This window comes from Myodes glareolus, chromosome 14, assembly GCF_982192425.1.
Source record: "Myodes glareolus chromosome 14, mMyoGla1.1, whole genome shotgun sequence".
Taxonomy (NCBI): domain Eukaryota; kingdom Metazoa; phylum Chordata; class Mammalia; order Rodentia; family Cricetidae; genus Myodes; species Myodes glareolus.
Window position 1 is genome coordinate 3,522,501 of NC_142039.1, and position 26,798 is coordinate 3,549,298.

General features: G+C 46.2%; 1 long non-coding RNA gene across 1 annotated transcript in view; it reads right to left on the reverse strand.

Annotated features, from left to right (window-relative positions):
- LOC146891892 (uncharacterized) overlaps positions 1-2,874 on the reverse strand; it is a 3,631-nt gene extending 757 nt beyond the window's left edge. The window contains exons 1-2 of the long non-coding RNA XR_015004932.2: positions 2,601-2,874; positions 1-513 (exon numbers count right to left, since the gene is read on the reverse strand). The exon at positions 1-513 is cut by the window's left edge and continues 757 nt beyond it. This is a non-coding gene — a long non-coding RNA (uncharacterized LOC146891892). The remainder of the gene's footprint in view (positions 514-2,600) is intronic.
- Between the last annotated feature and the right edge of the window lie 23,924 nt (positions 2,875-26,798).

Genomic DNA, 26,798 nt, shown 5'->3' on the forward strand with positions numbered 1-26,798 from the left:
AGATTCTCGTAGCCCTCAACTGTAAAGGCAGGCCACACCTGTCCTACAGAGCCAGGCCGTCAGCTGGCACATGTGAAGTCCCCATCTGAAGGAAGATCCGGATGAAATTGGCGCATTTCCCAGGCCTCCCAGAGCTAGTGTCACAGATGCACCGACGGTCACAGCAGCTCCTGACATATCCTCTGCCACTGGAAAGAGGCTGCCGTCAGCAGTGACACCGTGCCCTCGTCTCTGTAGACAGGTTCCGAGGTGAGCCTTCAGATGCCCCGCAAACTTCCCCATATTGTGGCTTCCTTCTTTTTCACGGCTAGCGCCTAGGCACAAACGGTGTCCCGTGATCCTCTTAACGGAAGCAGGAAGTCCCCTCAGTTCCCATCTCCTTCTACTCCTAGCAGCCCCGGGGAAACAACAGGAAGGCCATCTGCCTCATTACCCACTCTTGAATCTGTACAGGGTATTCTCCAGGGCTTGCTGTCTTCAGAGAATCTCTGTGTGGGTCTGCGGGTGAAGGCTCTGTAAAGATAAAATACACAACAGAATCCAAAAGGCTAGGCTGTGGTATCTCTCAGGGCTTGAGGAAGGAGCCTTGAGACAGTCTGTTGTTACATCACAGCCATTGTCAAGCACAGAGGGGAAGAATGCATCCATGGTGCCTGTTTGCTTTCTTTCTACTGTTTTATATAGGGCAGGACACATACACACACACACACACACACACACACACACACACACACACCCTTTACATAGAGAATGGTGTCGTTAACAATGGGCTGGGTCCTTTTACATCAATCAACAATTAAGACAATCCTCCCCAGACATGCTAAGTTACGGCAAGTTGACATTTAAAATTAAACCAAAGAGCACCCTATTCTACCTACTTTTCTTTCTTAATATTTGTTTGACTAACTATTGTCACATGGAAGAGCACCCTGAAGGTCATAGAGCAACACCATCTTATGATGCTAGTTGATTCTGGCTGGCCATGGCAAAGGTGGTTTGTCCTTGTACTGCAGTGACTGGGTATCTCAAGGGCTGGCGGGTCTGAGGCATTGGCTGGTGGGTGGCTTGTTCACACATGAGGTTGGGTATGACATGTCTAATGGGATCATTGACACCTGGAGGATTGAGTCTGGATCATGAGTTGTGGACCCCAGTGTGGCAGTTTCGGCAAGTGATGCTTACAACATGACCCGTGTTCCTCAGCTCACATTCATTGGAGAACATCATCACAGACTGTCTCAAAATCAAGACAAAGGTTTGCTTACCATGGCCAAGAAGGACCTCTGGGCTTTGGGACCCACTTAAACTGGATAGTAAATGACTTTCTGGAAAAAACTACACATGGAGACAAGAGAGGAATCTTGAAGCTTATAGACTCAGGCACCATAAGCAGTCCTTCACAGATGCTTTTCTGAGCTTCAAATGCAAACTCAAGATCCTCTCTGCTCCCGCCTGAGGGAAGCCGTCCTTGTGTCAGCCAATACTACACAGCTTAGTAAGGATGAAGGGCTCCGAAGAGGATGCTGTTCTGTACATTGTAGCATATAGAGAAATCTCAGTGTGAAAGCATCCTGGTGGGTGGGCCTAGGCCTGGTGTTAGTGAGGCAACTCCAGCCCATCCCACCCTTGTCACGGTCTCTGATTCTGATTCAGTCTTGTGGAAGCCTGAAGCATAGGGCCTCATGGCCTCTGCTTACTGAGTCTAGCGGCTAGGCACTCGCTCTTTACTGTGAACCTATTTTCTGCCATTAGCTGGGCAGCCCCCCCTCCATGAGCAAGCAAGACTAGGTCTGGGAATGCCTATCCACACGTTGGAGCCTGAGTGCAGGCAGACCACACGCACAAGCAGATGGAGCCTGTCCATGTACAGAAGAAGGGAGGATCTTGCTCTTGTGCACATGGAAACTGTCCACATGGAACTGGAGGGAGCTATCTACACACAGAAGTTGGTACAGACACAGCTGTCCAGGTGCAAGAGCAAGTCCATGTGTGGGTGCTGGTGCACACTCAGGAGTCTGTACACAAGCAGGTGCCACACTAAGCACCAATGTCCATGAAGACTGTGCTATCACTCTTCCTGGCCACCATGTGCACAGCACATTGGCCTTCTGCTTTGAACTGAAAAGCTAGGAAAGCATTGGGAAAAGATTTCAAAGTCTGAGTTTTAAAAAATATAGTTCAAAGCTTTGCTTCTAGGTCTGAAATGAAAAGGGTGGCTGGAGTTAGAAAATGAGATGATGTTATTGTCCTTGGAGAGGATCCCACAGTGCACAGAAGCACACGGTTAGTGCCTGCTCTTAGTTATTGCTGGGTTTCTAGGAACATGGGTGGTGGAAAGCCGGGCTCTCCTTAGCTGTGGTGGAGGCAGCTAATGGGCAAATGCCACAAGCTATGCTGGGCAGGAGTGCCAAAATCCAAGTTGGGGAAATGGATCAGACCATGATGTCTCCTTGAACACCCTCCTGTCTGGCTGGAAGAAAAGCATGGGGCAAGAATCTCCATATATCTATGCCTTCCCAGAATCGCCTGTCATTTCTAACCTGGCACTTCTCAGACTTCAGGATGGTTTACAGTGATGCTCTGCCAGCTCAGGATCTTACCCTTCAGCGTCCTGGTTTGCTCAGCTCTCCATGTCGTGAGATGGCATTTGAAGAGCAGATGAGGAACCAAGCTGTTGGAAGAATGACGGCCCTGGCTGTAGGATCAGGGAGCCATCTCAGCTGACCCAGGCTGTGTGGCATTCCAGCTGAGACCTGGATGTCAGTGCTGGAGGCCAACCACTCCTCTGTGCATGGCATACATTGCTAAGCTTCACTTTGAGAAACGCGTCGCTCTACGTTGCTAACTTTGGGCCTGTCTCGTTCCAGAGCCTGAAGCAAAGGTCTAGCAAGTCACTCTGGGATGTGAGAATGGGGAGTGTTTACTAATTCTTAGCACTTGAAATCTCAGGAGAAAGCAATGCAAATAAAATTCCATTTTGACAGCCTATTTTGAGATAACCTGAGAAAATGTGGAAGCAGTGTTTCGTTAAGGTTTCTCAGCCTGTCTCAGCGACATGACCATCCCGTAGGAGTGTCTAAAAGCAAAGTTCTTACTATTGACAACAGGCACACACATTGCTAGGCCTGAGGCAAGAGCCCAAACAGAGCCCTGCACACCATGTGTCTAGATAGTTACAGGCCATAAGTCAGGCAAACAGCCTGTTAAATTAAGCAAAATATGTTCTTCCTTGTTGTTTTGAAAGAAGTACCCCTCAATAGAGCTCTCGAGGGGTTAGATGTGGAATTTTCACCTCTTGGACCTTCCATACTGGAATCCAACCTCGAGAAACCTGATCTTGTCTGGGGGCCTTTGCTTGGAGCTTGTCCCTTTGTCCATGACTGGTGCCAGGGACCCTTGGGTAGGCTTAGCTTGTGTGCAGATGCTAGCACACATATTCAAGTTCTGTTCACCTGTGCCCCAGGGGAGTGACCAGGAGTGTGCCATGTACACCTCTTAATGCTGAAAGCTTGAGAGCTGAAACTGGACAAAGACAGGCATTTATCCCTGCAAACTAAGGAGCTGAAGGAGAGTTGGTAAAATCACACAATCCGGAGAACACAAAATTATCCTTAGTTCAGAAAACAATGGTTCAGGGGCCCCAGGACCATCTTCCATTTTAGTAATGCTTTTAACGGACTCTCAACACTCACAAAGTACCTTCTGGGCAATTATAGTACTGTTTTACAGGTGAACTTTGTAAAATAAAATCAATGTCTCCCATGCAATTTCTTCCTTCCAGCCATGACCACACCCACAGAGTCACGCACTGTGTAGAGGGTTCCCTGATCTGTGGGTGTCAACAGTGTGCCTGGGGCTCTGTTTTACAGGACCCACGTGGATGAACCTGGCTGTTCAGCATCGTCTCAGTGAGCCGTGTCGTCCCATTGGGAGCAACTCCACAAAGCAAGCGACGTGGCTGTGTGGTGGTCTTCTCATGGAATCCACATCTGAAGGACTGGGAGAAAAGCAGAAGGGCCTTCTTAGAGAAGGGAGAGGGTGGAGACCAGCAGAACCAAACAATGATCAGCTGGCTTGGGATAAACTGAGGTTTGGGAGAAGCATTAGCCAAAAATGACTTGGGTGGTCCCATTCCAAAGAAAATCAGCATGAAGAAAGGGCTGCTCTGGATGATAGAAAGGTCCATGAAGCAGGAGAATCTGGTCAGTCATCCAGAAAAGTATCAACACTATGAAAACGGTCTAATTAGGGAAACAGAAAGGCTAGTGAGGGCGAGCTCACTTTCTGCATCTTGTTCAAATTCCACTGAGACTCTAAGCAGGGGGAGAGGAGGGGAGAAAGAGAAAGGGAAAGAAAGAAAGGAAAAAGAAAGAGAAAGAAGAAAGAAGTGAGGGAGGGAGAGAAGAAAGGAAAGAAAATGAGGGAGGAAAGGAGGGAGGGAAGGAGGGAGGGAAGGAGAAAGGAAGGAAGGAAGGAAGGAAGGAAGGAAGGAAGGAAGGAAGGAAACTCTTCACTGTATGTTTTGAGAGTCATACAAAGAAACAGGAGTGAGTGAGCAGGTGGATTTGTGGATTTATATCTGACTATAGACCTCTGTGTTCAGTGGATTGGTTCTCTATTTGGATTCCTTACCTCACATTTGATCTTGATCAGTAAATCACAAGAAGCTTATCATTTATAAATAATATGCATCTTGAAAGGCAGGTTCTACATTTACAAGGATGTGGCAGAGCATAACAATAAAGAATTGAGATTAATTGGATATATGATGGATGCATATACAAGTAGTGTAGGCTGCAAGGGACTTGACTAAGTAAGAATTCAAAGACTGAAAACTCAAGGATACTTAATTGTTGGGGGAGGTTGCTTGTTTGTTCCTGGATGACCAGACCCCTGAAATAAGCAAACAGAAAACTGTATTGTTTCAATCACTGCTTGTCCAATCCCTTAAGTGAGTTGCTAGCTAGCTCTTACATCTATAATTAACCCATTTCCATTGTTTTATATTTTACCATGAGGCTCGAGGCTTACTAGGAAGGTTCTAGCTGGTAGCTTGCATCTTTCCCTGCTGGTGACTACATGGTGTCTCTCTGACTCCACCTCTTTCTCCCAGCATTCAGTTTAGTTTTTTCCACCTAGTTCTATTCTGTCCTGTGCAGGCCCAAAACAGCTTTTTTATTTATTAACCAATAAGAGCAGCAAATATACAGAAGGACCTCCCACACCACTTAGTCAACTATAAAATCTATAAGTTTTTTAGATTTATAAATGTATTTACCCCACACAATGTATTTACCCCAAGATGTAAATAGCATCACAGAACACACTGAGAGAAAGAAATAAAAGTAAACTATGAAGGTCTTGGCATCTCTGCCTTAGTGTGACTTTCTCTGTTGCTGTAACAGAATACCTGATGATAGGTGATGGAAAAAGAAAAGAAGTTTACTTGGCTTAAAGTTCTGGTGGCAGAATGGTAAGTATACGCAGTATAGTGAGGATCTGTCAAGGGCCCTTGGGCTGCATCACAATATGATTGGATGCAAGAGAAAGTAGGGAGGGATCAGGCTCTCTATTGTAATACTGTGTCCCTGTGGGTACTAAGGTCTAGTGAGACCTAGGGCAGTAATCACTTCATGAGGGTTGTTTTGACTTTATCACTTCTATTAGCCTTCACCTCTGAAAGCCCTGCTGCTTTTACTACCATGGATGGCACTGGGAACCCCGAGGGACAAATTGTATCCCGACCACATGAAGCTCTACCTTGACGGACAGTCAACTCTGGAGTGCTGTACTTAGTAGCTACCTAGTCCAGGGAGAGGACATTCGAACGAAGACGACCGTGGGAGCAATGACATTTCAGATTGTTGGATGAGGCTCAGGATCTTGAATGTGAAACAGGACTTAAAAGAGACTTTCTGAGTGTCCTCTGGAAGTTGACCACCATCACGGGGAGAAAGGTAACAGATGGTTCTATGATGCTCCACGCTGGAGGAAAGATTAGGAATCTTGACTGTAAATTTTAAGAACTTCAACTCAATACGGGGTAGACTTTTCTAGAATCAACATCTTGTATAACAGTTAGCATCCCAGACCTGGAAATGGTCATGTGGGGAGACTGCAGAGGTTTTGGAATCCATGGAGATAGAGTGACTGGACACAATGGAGAATTCCTAACTGTGGAAATTTTAAGCACTGTGGCAGGCTGTAACTCATGAAATTAAACCCTGAAGGCAGCTGTCTACTGCCCGACAGTAACGAAAGGATGGCTCTGCTCCCAGAATTAGATTACTTTCCCTCTTTCATATGGAAGATTTGTAATAAATCAATAGCTTTGCTGTGCCTGGATGAAGTTCTGGCTTTTCACACTGGGAACAACAGGCTCTCTCATCTGCCTGCAACGCAACTGGGATAAAATTAACACACTTCCCATATGGTCAGGTGTGCAGAGGAGAGTCCACAACTTACTCACTTTTCCTAGATTGGGATGCTTCAGATGCTTCAGCATCTGCACTGCTCAGTGTCTGCACTGATAGCTGATGAGATGTCGAGATGGCCCAGGCACTGACTTCTATTGCTTTCACACACACAGCGTGGCACCTGCAGAGGTGCCGGTGCTGACCTTACAAAGCTCGCCTTGGCGTCCCTTTGCACACAAAGCACAAGTTCAATGAGAAGCAGATGAAGCTTGAGGTCATAAGTGGTCGTTTGCCAGTGAATGAGCAAATAACAATTGATGCCCATGTCTTTAGGCAAAGACACTAACAATTGTGAAATGGACACTTGCTGAGGAAATATGAGAATGCCTACATTTTCACAAACTTGAGAAAACCCTTGAGTATTTGGAGCCCTGCAGGGATGAAGGAAACATGCCAAGTGCTTACAAGACTTATTTTCATGAGAAAGTAACTCACTTCGCCTGTGTTTCTGTGTCGCTATGGCTCTGGTAGGCAGATGCTACAAGGGATCCTCCAAGGCGGTCGGAGGCATCAGTAGGTTGTACTGATGCTGCCAGCTCTGTTTCCAACCTCCACTGATGACATATTTGCCTTCATTAGCTCACATTAACACACTGAAATAAAGCTTACAGACCACGACAGTATGATACGTGGTGATTACATTACTCTCTGGGTGGGTGCAGGGGCTGTACAAGTACATGTGTGCATACAAGGAGAGAGGGTCTATGCCTTATGTTTTCAGATAGAACCTGGAGCTCATCATTTGGTTAGACTGCTGACTGGCATGCCCCTGTCTCTGCCTTCCCAAGGCTGCAGTATATGCCACCACACCTGGCTTTTTAAGTAAGCTCTGCTCTTCGTGTATGTACTTCAAGCATTTCACCAGCTGAGCTACCTCCCCCACCTCCTGATTGTAATTACTCTTACTCCCTGGCCAACTCCCCACCCCCCGACCCATTTAAAACGACTTTTCAATAAGACTTTTTAATAGAGAAAAGAAACAGCATCGTAACTGCCAGATGCAGTGTTTTATGGAACGGATGAGTTATAAGTGGTCCTTAATCAGAAAGCAGATCCAATCATCTTAGGATAAACCAATAACTGACTTATTGGGCCAGGAAGATGGTTCAGCCAAGAGATGGAGAAACGTTTGCCTGCAGGCCTGATAATCTGAATTTGATCCCTGATCCCACAGGGTGGCAGAAGAGGACTGACCCCTGAGAGGTGTCCTCTAACCTCCACCTAAGACCCATGGCACTCATATATGTGTGTACATGCACACACACACACACACACACACACACACACACAAAATTTACTCATAAGGGGCCTTTGCTCCCATCCTATCTTTGTTATCCATAGGCTGTAGATTTGGGAGCAGGACTGAACTGTATTATTATTGGAGTGTGTGACAAAGAATACAGAAATGCCCAGCTCTCTGTGAATGCAGACCAACTGCATATATACACGTGTGTTTATCTGCATGCACTGTGAAAGTCAGAGATGTGTACAGGTAGACTAATTCTTACTGCCAAATGAGAACCAGAGACCTCTGTGGGTCCAGGTGTGAGTCTGGGACCACTGAAGGAGTTGGCCTGAACTAGGACCTCTGCCAGAGCAGGTCCAAGGCAGCAACCTCAGCAGAGAAAGCCCCAAGCAAGCAATCTTTGTGAGAGCAGGCCTGAACGATCCCTGGTATTGCAGAGCAAACCTTACTAGTGCCAAGCGACTTCCAGGAACACAGAGTGACCAATGAGGTGACTGAACCTTGGCCCTGACTGCACCAAGAGGAACAACCATCTGAGCCTTGGATTCACTGGTAACTAGAAGATTGATCACCAGAGTCTCAGGCAGTCCCAACTACACTAATCAGAGGAAAAGATGGTTAGACAAGGTAAGAACACATACAACACCACAAAGAACACAACACGATCAAAAACAAGTGTCCCTACAACAGCAGACTTGAACAACCAAATATAGATGAAGCAGAAGAAAATGACCTAAAATGACTTTAGGAGAATGTATGAGGCCCTTAAAGAGGAAATGAAAAGTTCCCTCAAGAAATGGAGGAAAGGACAAACAAAAAATTGGAAGACAACAACAAATCCCTTAAAGAAAACCAAGAAAAAGCAAATATGAAAGAAACTATTCAAGACTTGAAAACTGAAATAGAGACAATAAAGAAAACACAAGCCAAGGGAATTATAGAAACAGAAATCATGAGAAAGCGATCAGGAACCACAAATGCAAGCATAAACATCAGAATACAAGAGTTGGATACAAGAATACAGAATACAAGAGAAATGCAAATCAAAACAACTCTGGGATTCCATCTTACACCTGTTAGAATGACCAAGATCAAAAACACTGATGGCAACTTATGGTGGAGAGGATGTGGGGTAAAAGAAACACTGCTGCATTGCTGGTGGGAGTGCAAATTGGTACAACCTTTTCGGATACCAGTATGGCGATTTCTCAGAAAATTAGGAAACAACATTCCTGAAGACCCAGCAATACTACCTTTGGGTATATATAAAAAGGATGCTCAATCATACCACAGAATATGAGCTCAACTATGTTCATAGCAGCATTGTTTGTCATAGCCAGAACATGGAGACAACCTAAATGCCCCTTGACTGAATAATGGATAAGGAAAATGTGGTACATTTACACAATGGAGTACTACACAGCAGAAAAAAATAATGACATCTTGAAATTTGCAGGCAGATGAATGTATCTAGAGTGATACATCACATTGAGTGAGGTAACTCAGACCCACAAAGACAAATGGCATATGTACTCACTCATAATTGACTTTTAGACATAAAGCAAAGAAAAAACAGCCTATAATTCACAATCCCAGAGAACCTAGAAAACAAAGAGGACCCTAAGACAGACATACATGGATCTAATCTACATTGGAAGTAGAAAAAGATAAGATCTCCTGAGTAAATTGAGAGCTTGGGGACCATTGGAGAGGGTAGAAGGGGAGGGGGGTGGAAGGGACGGGAGTGGATAAAAATTTATAGCTCAATAAAAACAATAAAAAAGAAACAATCAAACAAAAAAAGAATTAGCCAGATGCAAAACATCTTGGTTCCCATATTTCAGAGTCCTAATTTAGAACTGCAAAGGGACTCAGACACAGTTCTGAAGTCTGCAGGGCTGTGTTATGGGTGTGGGAACAGCCTCCATCGCTGCCTGGGCTAGAAACCAGACCATTTAAAGAGGGATTTCTAGAGGCAGGGCCCAGACATATGTATTTTCTAAGCTGCACTGGTATCCCCTTTGTGGATTAAGATCAAAGACCCTTTTCTCTTTGGCCCAGTCCTGTTATCTTCAATTCTTGGGTCCCACGGTTAGCCAGAAGCAGAAATGGAGACAGGGTCCTCATATTACCCTTTTAAGTACAGGCTAAGTTAGTCAAAATGCTTGAAGCCAGAAGTCTCAGATCCAGGAATTTCCCCCAATAATAATGCAACACTCAGCAAACAGAACTCAGGGGTAAACATCAGCTGGTGTCTGTTTTATGCATGCTGTCCACACGTCGCCGGAAGGGCGGTCTTCAAGATTTAGTGCTCATGTGTTTTGCTCGCTGCCACTCACCTGATGTCAGGTGACCATGTTTGCACTGCACCATCATGCTAACACTCAAACAGTTTCAGAGTTTATAGGTAATTTGCAATTTCAGGTCAGAGATGCCCAGCTCTTAGAAATAACCTGGAAGAGAAAAACCATAAAATTATTTCATGTGTGTCCCTCTTCCATATTTACTACTTTGATTGGGTTTCCATTTTTAGTTGGATCCTCACTTCTGCTCAAATCAGTGCCCTAAGTCCTCCCTGTCACATAGCCGAGCGGTATGTGATTGTGACTTCAACTATTTCTCCTTAACGCAGTGACCTCCCTTTCCTGGGATTTCAGTTTTATCCTTGTAACACAGTTGTGGGTTCAGTGACACTGTTCCCGCAGTGGAAGTGTGGACCTTAGGCAAAGGGAAGAGAAGGCATTCTGATCCAAGAAAGTCTCCTATGGTCCTGGGAGTGACCCACTGCTGGCAGTGCTGCCATTTAAAGTCGATGGACCTGAAAGAATTGGCTCAGTGTCTCCTTTGGGTCATTGAGGAAACCATACACAGGCCCTGTCCTCAGAGACTCAAACTGTTCCACCAATACAAGTGCTTTCATGTAATAAAAAGAAAAGATTAAACTTTCCTTTTCTAAAAGACAAAATAAGAAAGACAGTAGTAATGATTACACTAAAGAAAAAAATTAAAACGTATAAAATATATGCAGCACTAATAAGTTAACAATCTTTAAATGTTTTGGGGCATGTGTGTGTGTGTGGTGGTGAGTGTGTGGTATGCTACAGGGATTGAGCCTTCGGTCTTGATCATGCTGGACCAGTACACTACTACTGAACTGTTTCCCCAGCTCTTTGGTTTCTTTAAGGTTTAATGTGAGAGCAACGTTTTCTGCAAGGATGCTTTACTATATGATAAGAAAATACAAATTAATGTTTTCAACAAGAACTTCTAGGCTCTAGGACAGAAGATGCAAGGCTGTCGGGTTGACCAGCCCTGGTGCCCTCAAGATGAGCAGTTTCCTGGCAGGTGTCCTCTCAACGTGTTTGCAGAAAGCACACCTGCTCATGGAGGTGGAATATGTCGACATACCGCATGCCTTAGTTTGGCAGAGGCTGTACGATTCCTCCTCCAATTCTGGTAAGTGGGAGGTGACATGTCTAGGTTATTGTCATGTAAATGACATCCATACTTGATCAGAAACAACTAAAGGAGAAAAAGTAGACCATTGTCTGTGGTTTCATTCTAGCAGAGAAGGCGTGGCAGTGCACGGCTGAGGGGCATGTAGCAGTGGCTGTTCTCACAGTGGGGGATTAAGAAGTAGCATGGCCAGGATCAACCATGGGCCAAGGGAGAGCCCACAACACCACCCTTAGTGACCTACTTCTGCCAGCCAAGTCTTACTCCTAGAGAACACACAGCCTCCCAAAACCTCCTAAAGAGAAACAATTTAACAGGCGGTGATGGCACTTCAGTCCCAGCACTAGGGAGGCAGACACAGGTGGATCTCTGTGAGTTTGAGGCCAGCCTGGTCTACAAGAGCAAGTTCCAGGACAGCCAGGGCTACACAGAGAGACCCTGTCTTAATAAGAATTGGAAAGAAAGAAAGAGAGAGAGAGAGAGAGAGAGAGAGAGAAAGAAAGACAGACAGACAAAGAGAGTGAGCGAGAACAAGAAAGAAAGGAAGGAAGGAAGGAAGGAAGGAAGGAAGGAAGGAAGGAAGGAAGGAAGGAAGAAAGAAAGAAAGAAAGAAAGAAAGAAAGAAAGACAACCTACCAGTGAAGAGGGATGCTTTAGGAAACAAACATTGAAAACCCTTGTCTAAGGGAGACATTCTAGATTGAAACTGTAACATCTGCTGGAAGAATCTGCTCCAGAGAAAGGGCACCAGGTCCTGACTGGAAAAGTAGTTCTCAGAGCTACTGGGCTGCACAGCTTAGGACTGGTCTGCTGATGTTTGCTGAGCCTCATGGGTTTTGACAATCATTTACAGATTTTGGAATCTACTTGCTCGTGGCACAAGGAAGTCTGGAAAAGGATTTAGTCAGAGTAGTCTACTTGCCCCAAGAAGATGAAAGGAGTAAAGCCCGAGAAATTTGAGGAATGGCAAGGGTGGTGTGTTCATCTCTGCACGATGGGGTGGCTCTCTGTGTAGACATGGCTAGCACAAGCCCCATGGGGAGAGAATATGGTCTCAAGGGTTTCAATATGGTTTCAATAAACACTGAAACTGCACTCGAGAGTCATACATGAGCCAAACAGAGCCAATGCAGGTCAGGGAGTTTTGTGTTAGTTAGTGCAGGACTCAGACAAACAAGACTGTAATAAATAGTAAAGTTATATGGGATGGAAATGTGTGCTGGGCGCTGGAGCTAGAGAGAAGCAAGTGGTCAGGAGGTGGGAAGATTCATTGGGAGGTGGGGGTGGGGAGTCATTTCCTGGGCTTCTCCAGGTTTGGAAGGGAAAGAGGTGCCCTGTGGTCATTGGAGGAGAGTGGATTTCTCCAAAGGGATGACGAGGGAGTTAGGAGCCAACAGAAATGGAGAGGACCAGATCCGGAGTCTTACCCTCAGCCTGTGAACAGCAGAATGAGGCTGACGCTCTTTATAGCCTGGATGACCTAATAAGGCTTCTTCCATCTTGCCTGGCCACAGCCTGGCCCCAGAGAAGATTCTCTGTTCTCCCTGGCAGGCGCTGCCAAGCCCAGTGTTTTGGATTTCTGAGCACTTCTAATTGTTCTAGCCAAAATCTCCATGTGATTTTCCTCTGAACATGGGGTGAGATGTCCCAGGGAGAGGGTGGAAGAAAGGTAAGAAGAGGGGCAGCAGGGAGGAAGAGAGCCAGGGAGTAGCCAGGAGAGAGAGAGTGTTCTGTCTGTCCCTGCCATCGGGTTATCAGGAAGGAGAGTGCTGGGGCTGCTGAAGCAAAGGAGGAAGGTAACCGAGGAAAGCAAACCGCCGAAGGGAGACCATTTGAAGATGGCTTCGCCTGCCTCACCAGGGAAAGAGGGCCATTATTCTGGACAGTGGGCCACTAGATTTCCCCCTTTTCTTTTAGATTCATTGTCTCTTGGTGCTGGAAGCTTCTAGAACAGAAAACACAAGCTGTCTACTTGAACTGAGATGGTGGGGGCTCGGGGAAGGCAGGCCTCTGGCTTGTCGAGCCTTTGTGTCTAAATTCACTTCTAGGCTGTGGTTCTGAGTCACAACAACCCTGGTCTGCATCCCCCACATTGAAGGGGGGAAGAGGTTTGTTGGCTTGTTTGGTGCCACTGAAGAGCACAGTTTGAAGACTAAGAGTCCCTTAGAGAGAGGAAACAAAGCCAGTCAGTGACAACTTCATTTCCTGTCACGTCTTTCTGTCTGAGCTGGGCCACCCATCCTGGAGGCCAGGCTCATAGGAAAGTTCTTTCAGCATAAGCTTCGTTTAAGCTCCGTGCACACACAGTAAGCAACACCGGTGTAAACATAAGTGGACGTCCATGCCCAGTAACCGGCTGAGTCCTCAAGCCGGCAGGGAGCATGCCTTCCGTGTTCCTGTCTGGTACAGTGTGTTCCTCAGTGCTGTGGTAGACAGCAGGTTCACAGAGAGACTGGGAGCCCTCACTCAGGACACACGGGGCTGGCTCAGCTTGGTCCTGAACTTGTTCTGAGGGCTTGGGTATAGCCCTTTGCCTTCAGGACCTTTGCTTATGATCAGTGTGATGTACGGGCCAGGTTAGAACAGCATTTTTAGATGTCTTCTGGTGGAACCAGGGCCAAAGGGAAGTAAAGGCTCAGAGGGGAGGGCCCAGTGACCCAATGAAGTGGGAGGCGAGGGCCCTGACTTCATTCACAGCAAGGGCAGTTTCCTTAGGTAAGAGCTATCACAGAGGACTGTGCTCGAGTCTGCTGGGCTGTGCTGTGCCCCCCACACTATACTACATCATACTACGCTGTGCTAGACCATCCGGCATCCTCATCCCATGCTCCCCTGCTGTGCTGTGCTGTGCCCCCCACACTATACCACACCATACTACACTGTGCTAGATCATCCGGCATCCTCATCCCGTGCTCCCCTGCTGTGCTGTGCTGTGCTGTGCCCCCCCGACTATACTACACTGTGCTAGACCATCCGGCATTCTCATCCCGTGCTCCCCTGCTCCACCGGCCTCTGCTGTGTTATACCACACTGCTCTACACATAACACAGATCATTACACTGTACCAAAAATGACTCCGCCACACGCTGGCACACTCCATCCTCCTATCATAAGAAACTATCACACTTTATCATACCATATCACACTATACGATGACACACTCTATATTATACTACATCACTCTATATTACAATAAGCAGTGTCATACCATGCTTTACTATACTGAGCCATATTGCACTACACTCTACTACACTAAACTGTATGACTCCACACCATACTCCACTGTGCTCCACTGTGCTATACTGTCCTGTAATGCACTATGATGGGCTATGCTATGCTATGCTATGCTATACTATTCTACATTATACTACATTTCACTCTACTGTGCTCTAAGGTGACAGACTCAATGTAAACCCTGATCAGAAAGGAAGTTTTCACCGTGCAGCATGTAGAAAAGGCAATGAAGGGGGTTTTCTGGGGCCTTGCTCACCAGCACCAATTCCATTATTCATTAAACAACCCTGAGAAGTGCCAACCAAATGGGCAGTGTTAACTTTGCTTATTTAGGAGCTTGAAAAAAATGTCAAGAATTCACAGGCATAAATGCTGCTCCCAGCTCCTTATTTGTCTAGAGAATAAAACAAGCTTGCTTCGAGGAGTCTGTAGATCTGACCCACGCAGGCAGCACAGCCTCTCTGTGCCTAGGACTGTTTCTTCTCTCTAGCCGAGCCTGTGCTCCTGGCCACTGAGACATATCTAAGCAGGTAATGTCCCATCCAACCCCAGAGGTGCTGGGCATAACCAGGAAAGCAGCTCTACAACTGGACTCCATTCTCAGTGGATGACGTACTTGTATTTTGCAATGTTTACAAGAAAACCTGAGCTCTGTGGCACATGGCAGCACGGAAATCCGAGCGTGCTGCAGGCACAGGCTCTGTTCCACTTGGTGAAGGGAGGGCTTGAGTTTTGGTGAGCTGGATGAGCCAGGCAAGCCTGACAAGACTGCAGGAGGATGATAGGAACCAGCAGCGGGACCAGGTCTCCCTCAGGGAGCCTGCGTACTAGGACCAATATCTGTCATCTTCCTTCCCTTGCTTCCTGTGTGAAACAGACAGGGCCAAGAGACATCTCAGGGGCCAATCACATTCTACTCCTAATGACAGGACGAGACCAACCACTGTGTCACAGAGAAAATGCCAAGTCTCAAGCTGCAAGGCTGTGTGTGGAGGGAGCGATTGTTTGGCTTGTTCAGCACTGGCCTGCCTGTTGGCTTTCTGATTCTTTGCTTCACTCAACAAATATCCATCACACATCCACCAAGTGCCTGGCACTGAATTAGAAGCTTGGGTTACACCAGTGAATAGCAAGAGTGCAAATCGCCTCCTTAGCGGAGCCTCTGTTCTATGGACCATACTTTATGTCCCTGATCTCTTGAGAGACGTGTTCTTTGGGACTCTGAGGAAATGAAGGCATGGAGGTGTGGCTGGAGTGTGAGACACTATGCTGAGACAGAGAAACTGCTCAAAGACGTCACCTCCCATGTCTGTTTCCTCATCATTAGAAGGGGTAGTAACAGCTCCTTCCTCTTTGGGTCAGACGGTTGCAAGAAGGCTAGTGCAATGCCCAGTGTAACTCCTGGCACACAGTCAGTGGGCTGCGGTGTTGTTAGTCCTCAGTCTGTGCACAGATCTGCAGCAGTACCTTCTGTTGGCCCTCAGTTTGGTTGCCATGGCACTGTGCTGGGAGCCTCTGTAAGATGTGGTGTTGCTGGTGCCCTTTGCCTGCCCTTTGTCTGGTATGCCAACAGGGAAGGAATGGCCAGTGTCCTCGAGTTCACAGCAATGATCTTGGCTACTCCTTGCCAGGTGGCTCAGAGCTACCTCTACCCTCAGGTCAGCCCTGTTGGGGCCTTTTTCTCTTTTCAGACTTGGCTGGACACATGTTCTTGGTGAGGAGGCTTATACTGTGTCTTCTATCCTGGCACTCCCAGTTTCTGGCTCTGGAAGCCTTATTATTGGACAGCAAGGCATAGTTCTGCCTTGGACTGTCTGTGTGATTGAGGCTAATTACTTAATCTCCCTGGCCTCAGAGTCTGCGCCAGGAGAACAGAATCAGCAACGCTTACTGCCGAGGGATGCTATAGGGTCAGATGAGACAGAAAGGCAGAGGACTATACAATTTAAGTCACTCCGGATTAATTGCACAGCTCTAGTTAGTGCAAATCACTGTCTACCCAGCTTGTCTGACCATGCGAACTGTGTTAATATATGGAGTGCTATAACGGAGTACCACAAACTGAGTAGCTTATAAAGGCATTGATTTCTCACCCACCCAAGGACTGGAAAATCAAAAATCAAGATGTTGGTGAATCCTGTGTCTGGGGAGTCATTTTCCAGGCTCACACTTGCTGTGTCCTCATGTGGAGGAAGGAACAAGAGAAGCAGCATGCGTCTCTTTCATAAGGACACTGGTACTGTCACGGGGCTCTGCCCTCGGGACCCGGTTGCACATCTCTGTGGGCTTAGGCTTTACTGAAGGAACTGAGGGTTCAGGTGGTGTTTATCTCTGTTAGGGTCACCATGAGACTTCATTCCGGCCCTCTGGCAACCCTGCAGCCCTGTCACTTGGAGCCTATGCTGCAGCCACACTTCTCTTCATTGCTCCATGCCCCCTCTCCACAGAGGACTGTGTGCCTATCCCACTGATGAGCAGCTTCCACTTCCTTCGTGAAAGCATGCTCATATCGTGTCCTATCGGCATTGTTCCTGGAACTGTGACCCAAAAACAAATTGAAGACTTCCTATCTGCTAGGACTTGTGAAATACACAGCCCCTCCCTCCTTTTCTACTGCCTTGCTTTCCAAAGTTTCAGTTACCTACAATCAACCACAGTGTAGAATATTGGATCAAAGTTTCCAGAAATAAACAATCACACGTTTTGAATTACATGTGGCTCCAAGTCACTTGGTTAATTTTGAGCTGGCTGAGCCTATCCCACCCCCATCTGCTGTTCAGTAACCACCTGGACTACTACTAGATCAACTATCCTGCTATAGTATTTGTGAGGCCGGCAGGCGGGCACAGGGGTTGCCTAGCAAGCTGGAATTGCACTTGACATAGACCAGCAATGAACTTATAGGACTCCCACCTGCCCTGAGCTACACTCACACTCCATGCCAAAGAATGGAGTAAACTGCTCTTCTTTAAAGAAGAAACAAACTTGGGGGCTGGAAGGACGGCTCCTAAGAGCGCTGGCTGCTCTTGCAGAGGTCTTGAGTTCAATTCCCAGCAACCGCATGGTGGCTCACAGCCGTCTATAGTGGGATCTGGTGCCCTCTTCTGGCAGGCAGGTGTACATAAAGAGCACTCACACATAAAATATACTTAGACATAAAATATAAAATAAATAAAATTAAAACAGAAACCCTTGTTAACCCCCTTTGAGGTCAGTTTCCATCCAAGCTATACCAGAACACACCTGGGATCTAAAGGCAGAGGGCTGATCCAGTCTGAAACAATTTGGGGTATCTCCCAAATTCCTTCTGTTGCTGTGATAAAGTCTGTCTAAAATTCTATCTTACAGGTTGCAGTTCATCGCGAGGGAAGTCATGGCAGGGATCTGAAGGCATGAACTATGGAGGAACCCCACTCACGAGCTCTCTCACTAGCTTTCTTTACCTTCCATGACCTACCAGGGAATGACACCCACCACAGTATGATGCTCTGCACCAACTAACAGTCAGGACAAGGCCCCACATAGGAGCCCACAGGTCAATCAGACAAGGACCATTACTCAACGGAGACTTTTTTTTGAGGTGTTTCCAGGCTGTGTCAAGTTAATAGTTATGCTAGCTAGGCCAGGGCACATGCACAGGAAAGCAGATTGTGTCCTTTGAGTAAACTTCTAGGGATATCCTCTGCTTTCATCTCACACCCTGCATAATTAGTTGAATATATTGTTAAAATTAGATGCATTGTGGGAAAGGATTTGCTAATAGAAAAGACAAACTTATATACCCCAAGCCTGTCCCTTACACAGAGAACCAGCCATGCCGCACCCCTGAACATCCAACTGTCCCCGTGGGGAAAGGAGCCATGAAAGGAAGCACAGAACAGTAATGAGGACCCTTGAGTCTTTCACTGAAGGAGCTCACTCGCTGCTCGTTTGCAGTGAATCTCATCTGTCCTGTCACTTTGATTCTGAATAAAGCTCCTGGCCACTTTACAATCTTGGTGCCCTTAATCAGTTCTTTGAAAAAGGTGCCAAGAACCCGAAACATCAGGTCAAGTCGGCAAGGCCCTGGAAAACACTTGTGTTTGAGAATCTTGAAATGATGATGGCCCCCTTGCATATACCTTAATATTCAGCTTTCCTTCCTCACCCCTCAGAGGCCCCTCTGAGAAACAAAGTCTAGGGTGGCTTTTCCTGGGGAAGCTGCCCTGCTCAGGCTGCCCAGAGCCCACATGAACCCTAACACCCAGCCCAGAACCCCCTAGTCTGGAATCAGAACCACTGTGAGCTTTCTTGCCTACCCACGGTCCCTAGAGGCTCTGGGGGACCTTCACAGTTACTCAGCCATGCACTGTCTGCCTGGGGAGCTTCAAGCTGCTGGATCTGCTGATCAGGTTGGGCAGGAGAGCCACATGGAGTGCTAAGGAGCCCCAGGACTATCCAAAGGTCGGCTTTTTCCCGATTATTGCAGTCAAAGAATGAAAGCATTAACACCTGATAGAGGAGTGTTGGGTAAAAGGCCCCGGTAATTAGCATACTCCTCCAGTCCCTATTTTTAGTGAGATTCTGATTATAATCAATCATGCGATAAGAGTCACATATTAATCTGGACAGGGAGACCGGAAGGATAAGAATAGAGATAGATGATGGATGCTAACGAGAGTCCGAGAGAAAATGAAGCAAATGCCGCCAGGATGTAACGAGATCTGTGGTCCAAGGACATCCATCTCCGCACTCTGGTTTCAACAGCCATCGCAGTCCTTGGTGTTTCTGTCAGTGGACCTCAGTTTCTCCTCTGTGGTGACACAACTGAGGGGTACATTTGCTTAGTGTCATGTTCAATAGTGACATTGCTAAAACAAGGCCGTGGCTGTCAGTAAGCCGGGCTTTCCAGAATTCAGGCTCTCGAGTAGAACTTTCCAATCTGGAGATCCTATGATTTATTTTAACTACAGTAGAAATTAAAGTGTCCCAATGTGGATCTTCTGCTTCAGGAGAGCCTTGCAGCTGGTGTGTTTGGAATTTTCAGTACCCTAACCTCCCCCATAAGGAGCCCCAGGAGACCATCTGGAGAGATCCCTGGAGGGGCACTGGGGGGTGACCTTGAGACTACATGGCAAAAGAGAAGCCCAACCATCCCAGTATACTGGCTGGAGCCCACCAATTAGCAGTGTCCAGCTGAGAATCCCGAGATGAGCAAACTGGGTACGCCAGCAGGACCAGCCGAAGGACCAGTCAGCTGGGTCCAGCCCTGCCTGAAAGTCATCAAGAATAATAGCAGAACGGTTTCAAGCCGTGTATCGATGTTGCTCATTGTGAAGCAATAACAACCTAAACAACCCAGTTCTCAGGACAAATATAACTCCATCTCTGAAGTAGACTCAAATGAACCACCATCTCTGTGTGCTAGGATCTACGGAGAGAGAGGACAAAGTGGGGTAGACTCAAGACAAATAGATTACAGAGACTCTCAAAAGGCTGTGGAGGGTGGGTGAGGTCGGCAGGGTGTCCCAGAGTGTTGCAGTCAAGTTAAAGGCATTTGCTGACAAACCAGAAAGAGGTACTCCTGAGGATAAAGGGCAGTTTTCTGGAGAATTCTTTCTCACTTGGGATGCAAGTGAGAGAAAATAGGACCCCAGTAGCAATGCTGCTCTGCTCAGAACCCCAGTGAGCAGTGCTGCTGGTTCACACGGCCAAGATCAGCCTTATTCAGCACCCAGCGAGAAGGACCACTCTCATAGAAATACCCAGAACAATGTTTGACCACGAACCTGAGCACTATGGCCCAGCCACTATTAACACACAGGATTAACCATCATTTCATTCTTCGGCATAAAACCAGTTTTCTTAGTCGCCCCCGCCCCGGGGGATATATGCATTTTGGAGAAAGAACCAGAGTAGGAAGTAATGATGCTTGAATCTTTATCCAATTGTTTTCACTCATGTATCAGTGAATCTGTTCCTGTCTCTGAGCCTCAGTTTCCCCACAAGGCTACTTTTGTTGTCTTTATCTGAACTCTTATGGACAAAACTAAAATGCCAGGGGCCCTGAGCCTCATTGTTCTGTGCTACATATCAGTGGAAATGAATTCTGAAAGGATTCTAGGTACTGGATCAGGACAATTTACTATTATTAAACAACAAACACTTATGTGATTTTCATACAAACATTCAAAATTAACATCCTTAAAAAAGTAAAACTGTTCATGGTCACTCAACTACAGGCAGTGTCCGTGGTCACTCAGCTGTAGGCAGCATTCGTGGTCACTCAGCTGTAAGCAGTGTTCATGGTCACACAGTTATAGGCAGCGTTCGTGGTCACTCAGCTGTAGGCAGCGTCCGTGGTCACTCAGCTATAGGCAGTAGCAAATGTTCTGGTTGTCCTGGAACTCTGGGTACTTGGCACCTAGGGTCGCAGTTATCCATCTCTCCCTTACTGGATGAGCTACACCCCATCCCAGCTCCAGAGTGGGAATGATGTCATCATCAATGGCTGTGGAACAATCCTACCCATGGTGCTGCCCTATGATTATTGATGTGGCTCCTGGGATAGGTGTAGTTATCCCCTAGGACAGAGCCTGGTGGCTAAGTCACCTAGTGAGCTGTAAATGAACACAACCAGAGCCCTGGTCTGATGAAGGGTATTTGATCTCACTGTGAAATTTTGAGACTGTGTTAATAAAATTAGCCTTGAATCAGGGGTGGAGTCAGGGCTAGTGACAGGAAATAGTCATAGAGAGGTAGAAGGAGCCAAGAATATGGATAGAGATGTACACAGGAAGAAGTAGGAAATAGCTTAGAGATTTGTGGTCTTCTTATTGGTCTGGCACAAGTAGAAAGATAAGTCTTTTGTTGGGTCTCTGACCATTAAAAGGAACGTCAACTGGTTCTTTTTGGCTTCTCTGATCTAGCAGGTTTTCACCCCAGAATCTGACTCCCAAGTCTTTATTGGTAAATAGGACAATAGAGACTTAGTGAAAATCTAGATTTGGTAGTTGTGGCCAAGCCAGTGCTGTCAGGACTAGAAATCCTACCAGGCCATAGTCTGAGCAGCAGGGGGCTGACTGCAGGTTTCAAGGTGCAGACTATAGAAAAACATCAGTAGTTTCACTTACGGCCACTATGCTGACAGAAAAACAACACCGGTCAGCCCCAAACTGCAGCCCATTTTCCCTTTGCCCTTTGGTTTATAAGATGGACTGAGAACCCCTTTGGTTTTCTAAGCCTTTTGAATTAGTCTCTACTGGTTTCCTCCTGGAGAGCCCTGACATCTCTTTCACAGTTAAAATATCTGCCGTTTCTCTCCAAAAGTACTCTGACACCTTATTTGCCCCATCTATGGCCAGAAAGGGCTACAGCTGCCAATCTTTCTACCTCTGCCCTTTGCTCAATGGATCGCGTGAGACCTTTTTCTCTCTTCACATTCTGGGATATATTACTCACTGGGGGCTCAGTTGGAAGAGAGGGTTCTGCTCCCATGCTGCTGAGGGCTACACCTCTGCAAAACAATTCAGGTCACAGGTTCGCCAGAATCAGGGCGGAGCAGGCAAAACGCTGACAAATGATCGTGGGGAGTGAATCTGCTTCCTATCATGTTCAGGGGTTACCCTGGCCCATTCTTTTGGTTGCAAGAAATGAGTGCACGAGTCTGATCCTTCTTCTATCAAATGTCTTGGCTTTTTCATGAACACTGACAAACCCACTAAAGGGCTTCCATAAGATGTGTGCTTTAGAGAACAGGAATTGTGAGGTATAATTTGCACATAATGCAAGATATACAGCATACACGGTTCAGGGCCAGCTATAGGGCTCTCATGTAAAGGCATTTGCTGTTAAGCTTGATGGCATGAGTTCAATTCCTCAGATTCACGTGGTAGAAGATGAAAAATGGCTCTTGCAAGTTATCCTCTGTTTTTGCACATGTTGTCACGCATGTGTGCATCCCAATTAAAACAAAATAGTCATGTATATGGTTCAAATGTGTGTGCATGTGTGTGCACACATGTTTGTGTGTGCATGCAAACATAAGCGCAGTCAATATAAGGAACATTTCTATCACTCCTAAACTTCTGCACGTCCGTTTGTCATCACCTCCCCTCAGCAGTGCTGTCCTGCCACTACTGATTTTCTGCTCTCTGTAAACTAGTTCGCCTTCATATAGTGACCATAGACCATGTTTGCAGATTGTGTAAGATAAAGCCGGAGCATCCCACCAGCCAGGATGGGCATCTGGAATGTGGCTTGCTGGGCCAACTTTATTTGTACTGCCCAGGTTGCAGGCAACCCATCCTACAGAGACACCCTGCACTGCTTCTTCATCCTCACAACCTCATCTGAGCCTTGTTGAGGCTCTATCTTTACCCCTATTTTTCCACCACACCCATAATGGGAGCCCAGTGTGTTTTCTTGGCATTCATCTGACAGTTGGGAAAGCAAACGAAACGGAAACCCTTGGAAAAACATCTTCACCAAAGAGTCTGCTGATCTTCGGGAAAACTATACAGGAAGTGTGTCCTCTTGGTTCATTGTGACATCCCAGAGAATGCAAATGCCAGTCCCCTCCACTGCTGGCTCAGGATTGCCCTGACACAACCAGAGCAACATCGGGTTCCCATTAGTTCCCGGCTGGATGCCTGTGTGCTCTTTTCCTTCCTTATTAGCTTCTCTCTCCTCATCTGGTCCACCTCCAGATTTAAGAGCATGGGAGAGGGGGTAATGGGCTCATCTTTTAATCATTTCCTCCTCTCTAAGCCTGTCTGGTTCTTTGTCCATGTGCAGAACATTTTTTATTACAGGCTTCTGGATCCCAGATATCATCTGACATATAGTTGTTATTCTTCCCAGGAAAAACACTTCCCCAAAAGACTAACTGGTGGTAATTGAATATGTCTGCAAAGGAGGGAACATGACATGGTGACTATGTAAGCTTGGGAACATCCACCTTCCTCTGGCTCCCTGATGGGACTCAGGCAGGCAGCGCAACACCCTGGCTCCTCCTGGGAACATGGGACAGAGCTGTGGTTTTCAAACTGTGGTTCTCAGACAGGTGACACTGGTGTCACCGGGTGCCATTTGTTACCTACTAGTACATAACAAGCTACAGTCGAGGAATCTGTTGTTAGCTATGGGATCTAAGGATTCACAAAAGTGCTAACATTAGTGCATACTGCTTTAATAACCATGTTAGTTCTCTTTGTTGGTCCTGTGACCAGACACCTGATGAAAGCTGCTAGAGAGAGAGAGAGAGAGAGAGAGAGAGAGAGAGAGAGAGAGAGAGAGAAGACTTACTTTTATGTAAGCTTAGAGGGTACAATTGATCATGGTGGGGAAAATATGGAGGCTATTTATTTTCCTTTGGCCTGTGGTGGCAGAAGCTTCTGGTAGCTAGACACAGGTTGGCTCAAAAGCAGACTGGGGTGCAACCTTCAAAAGCCTGCCCCAGTGACCCACCCCTGTCAGCAATACTTCCCATTCCACAACTTTAACAATCTTCTCTAAACTCCACCAACCAGGGAACATGTATTCACACGCATTATTTTATGGAAGGCATTTCACGTCCAAGCCGCGGAAAATTCCAATAACCACCATTTCCCAAAGTAGCTATGGGTGAGGAATTTGAGAACACTCGTCGGGGTGATAATAGGGGCGTGTCTCGGGCACTGCCATCATCGTGTGATGCAGGCTGCTGTCTGAATGCTCTACTGGGCCTGCACAATCCGACTCAATGTGGCTCTTTCCAGTGTGAAAATGTGGGACTGAGTTTCCAGGAGAGCCCATTTCCTCTCTGTACTGCAACAGGCTCCCCCAAAGGCAGGAACTGAGGGACAGAACACAGAACCTTCTGTGCCTTTCAGCACCTAGCTTTGAAATCCCACACTATCATTGTCATTGGATAGTTAGGAACAAGTCACAAAATCTGGCCTGCCATTCAAGGGGGAAGAAAGTATGAAGGGTCATGTCACGATCTTGAGTCAGAAGCCCCTCATGGGCTCAGATATTTGAACACTTGGTCCCCAGCCGGTGGCTCTGTTTTGCAAGGTTTAAGATGTGTTTTCTTAGGGAGACATCTCTCACTGGGGACAGGCTTTGTGTATTCATGTTGCCACCCCATGTCTAGTGCATCTCTCTGTTTTGAGCTCACAGTTGAGGACATAAACTCAGCTTCTCACGGCTGCCGCTTGCTGCCATGCTTTCTTGCAACCAAGGACTCTTATTCCTCTACAACAGCAAGCCAAAAGAGACTGTTCCAGAAGCTTCTTCCTTTAAGTCAGAAAACTAACTAGTACAGGTGGAGTATCAGAGAGTTTGAAGATAGATATTGAAAATATCATACCTGGCCAAGAACTGAGATTCCTTAGCCCCAGGTACGGGTCCCTCAGTCTGTCTTTACTCACACCTGGGGTGGTTCTGTTGCGGACTAAAGGTGGAGAACCACCGTCTTAGGCTAATGAGCACTGAAAAAAATCTCAGCACCCTTGTAGAGAAGGATACACAGCTTCCCTTGCAGAGACCCAAGGATGGAGCTCATCTCCACAGCTGCGAAATCAAGAAAAGAAATTACCCCCACTAAGATCCCAGAAGGGATGTAGACTAGCTAATGTATCTTACTGGACTTCTGCAGAACTTTACGGTATGTATTGCATGGTAAGGTACAGCAGCCCTAGTGACTTGTCATAGTAGCAACACAGAACAAAAATAAGTAAGTTCTTGTCTGGATTTTCCTTTGGTAAAATTGAGAGAAGACGTCTGAGTTAGGGTATCTATCGCTATGATTTAAAAAAAAATTAAAATCAATTATGATTTAAAAAATGACCAGAATCAGTTTGGGGTGGGGAGGGTTTATTCCATCTTATGCTTCCACATCATAATCTATCATGGAGGTAAGGCATAACTCAAACCAGGAAGGAACTTGGAGGTGTGATTGGATAAAGGACAAGGAGGATCCCTACTTACTGGAATACTCTCATGGCCTAATGGCGCCCACATGGATAACTGCATCCACAGAAAGCCTGAGAAAGCTTGGGAAAGACTAGAGCAAAGCATTTCAGTTTTCAGTCACAGCTGTTTTAAAATGTTGGTTTCCCGACCGTCCTGCCAGGGAAAACTCTGACTCTTTCAAGCAGGCGGTCCTGACTATGACACACTGTTGCAGCTTGCTTCCAGGCAAGGACCTTGAAACTCCATAGGAGTTTTTGACTGTTGTTTATGGACACACTGTTGCAGCTTGCTTGCTGGCAAGGACCTTAAAACGCCATAGAGTTGTGGCAAAAAAAAAAAAAGTGGGCAAAGAGGAAGAAAACCTCTAAATGGTTTACAGTGTGTTAAAAATATATACAGGCTAAAGGTTAAAGTTCTCAAAAAAAGGAAAGAAAAGAAAAAGGAAAGAAAGAGAGTAGCTGGTTGTAGTGGCACACCCCAGTAGTATCTGCCTGGGAGGCAGAGACAGACGGATCTCTGTGAGTTCAAGGATAGTCTGGTTTACAGAGGGAATTCCAGGACAAAGATACATAGAGAATCTGTCTCAAAAAGCCAAAAGTTAAAAGTAAAAATAAAAGAAATAGAGGTTAAAATAAAGCCACGTAAAGATGGAAAATATACAGAGAATCTTGATACTGTATGCTATTATGCTCTCTTTAAATTGTTTAAATGCTGAGGAAGGAGCAACAGCTGCTAAAAGATATTTGCTTATAAATGCTGCAGAATTAATCCAAGATAGGTACTTTGAAAATACCTTGACTTCAAAATTGAAGTCAAAAGGTAAGTTACTTTGGAGAAGAGATTTTGCTTTTGTTTCCACAGAAAACGAGAGGCTCTTGATTTATTCAGAGTTAAGAAAAATCCGTTTTGATTGAGGAAGACCACCTGAGAAATCTCCAGCAGGAACAGATGGCCCAGATGTCTGAGTTCTTCATCCAGAACAGGTTCAAGACTGCTGCCTGAGATGATCAAGACAGGATACTTCAGTCAGGACTTGATTATAACTCTAAATTTTCTTTAGGTCCCCATAAGATTATCAGCACCCCCTAACCAGCTGGAAGTAGCCTGGAATACTAAGCCCACATTCCCAAAAAAATGGACTATGGATATTTTCCTTTTTTACAAAAAAAAAACAAACCAACAACAACAACAACAACAAAAAAAAACGAGGGGGAAGTGGTGAGGGAGAATTGTCTGTATTCTGTCAATCATGTTTTAAATAAACACTGATTGGCCAGGCAGGAAGTATAGGCAGAAAACGAGATAGGAAGTAGAAATGATACAATGAGAACAGGAGAATTCTGGGAAGGAGGAAGTTGATTCCTCCCAGTCCTGCACAGATCACCAGGGAAGCAGGATGTGACCTGCCAGCTGAAAAAAGTACCGAGCCATATGGCTAAAATAGATCAGAA